General features: G+C 58.6%; 1 pseudogene; it reads right to left on the bottom strand.

Annotated features, from left to right (window-relative positions):
* Positions 1–444, bottom strand: part of LOC111818605 — an 11,995-nt pseudogene that overhangs the window by 1,495 nt on the left and 10,056 nt on the right.

Here is a 444-nt window from a genome sequence, read left to right as displayed (position 1 = left end):
TCATTTTGTGTAGCACTGTCCTCTGTCCTTTGTTGTATATGTTTGCTGTAGTTATAACCTTCACACCTACTGAAGTTAAGGTGGAGATCTACAGAGTTTGGACTTATCCAGGTGAGTCTAGCTTAGGTCTGGCTGCTGTGCTCAGCTCCTTCCTGCTGCGGACCAGGGCCAGGACTGGGTCTGGGGGTTCCTGGAAGTGGGCAGAAATTCCTACTGAGCGGGAGGGATGGGGGAGGTACGGCGGAGGGGTGGGGTCCGCCGGAGGGGGTGGGAGAGGGTCTGGCCCAAGCTGCTGCCTGGGCTGGGACTGGTTCCGCCAGCGCAGGGTAGCAGGAAGCTCTCCACACACTCACCGGACCTGGACTAGGACTGGGTCTGGGAGTTCCCAGAATTCGGCAGAAAATCCTACTCGGCGGGCGGGGTGGGGAGGTATGGCAGAGTGGT

The sequence above is a fragment of the Octodon degus genome, unplaced genomic scaffold (genome assembly GCF_000260255.1).
Source record: "Octodon degus isolate 3935 unplaced genomic scaffold, OctDeg1.0 scaffold00097, whole genome shotgun sequence".
Lineage (NCBI taxonomy): Eukaryota > Metazoa > Chordata > Mammalia > Rodentia > Octodontidae > Octodon > Octodon degus.
This window is presented reverse-complemented; position numbering and strand designations above follow the sequence as displayed.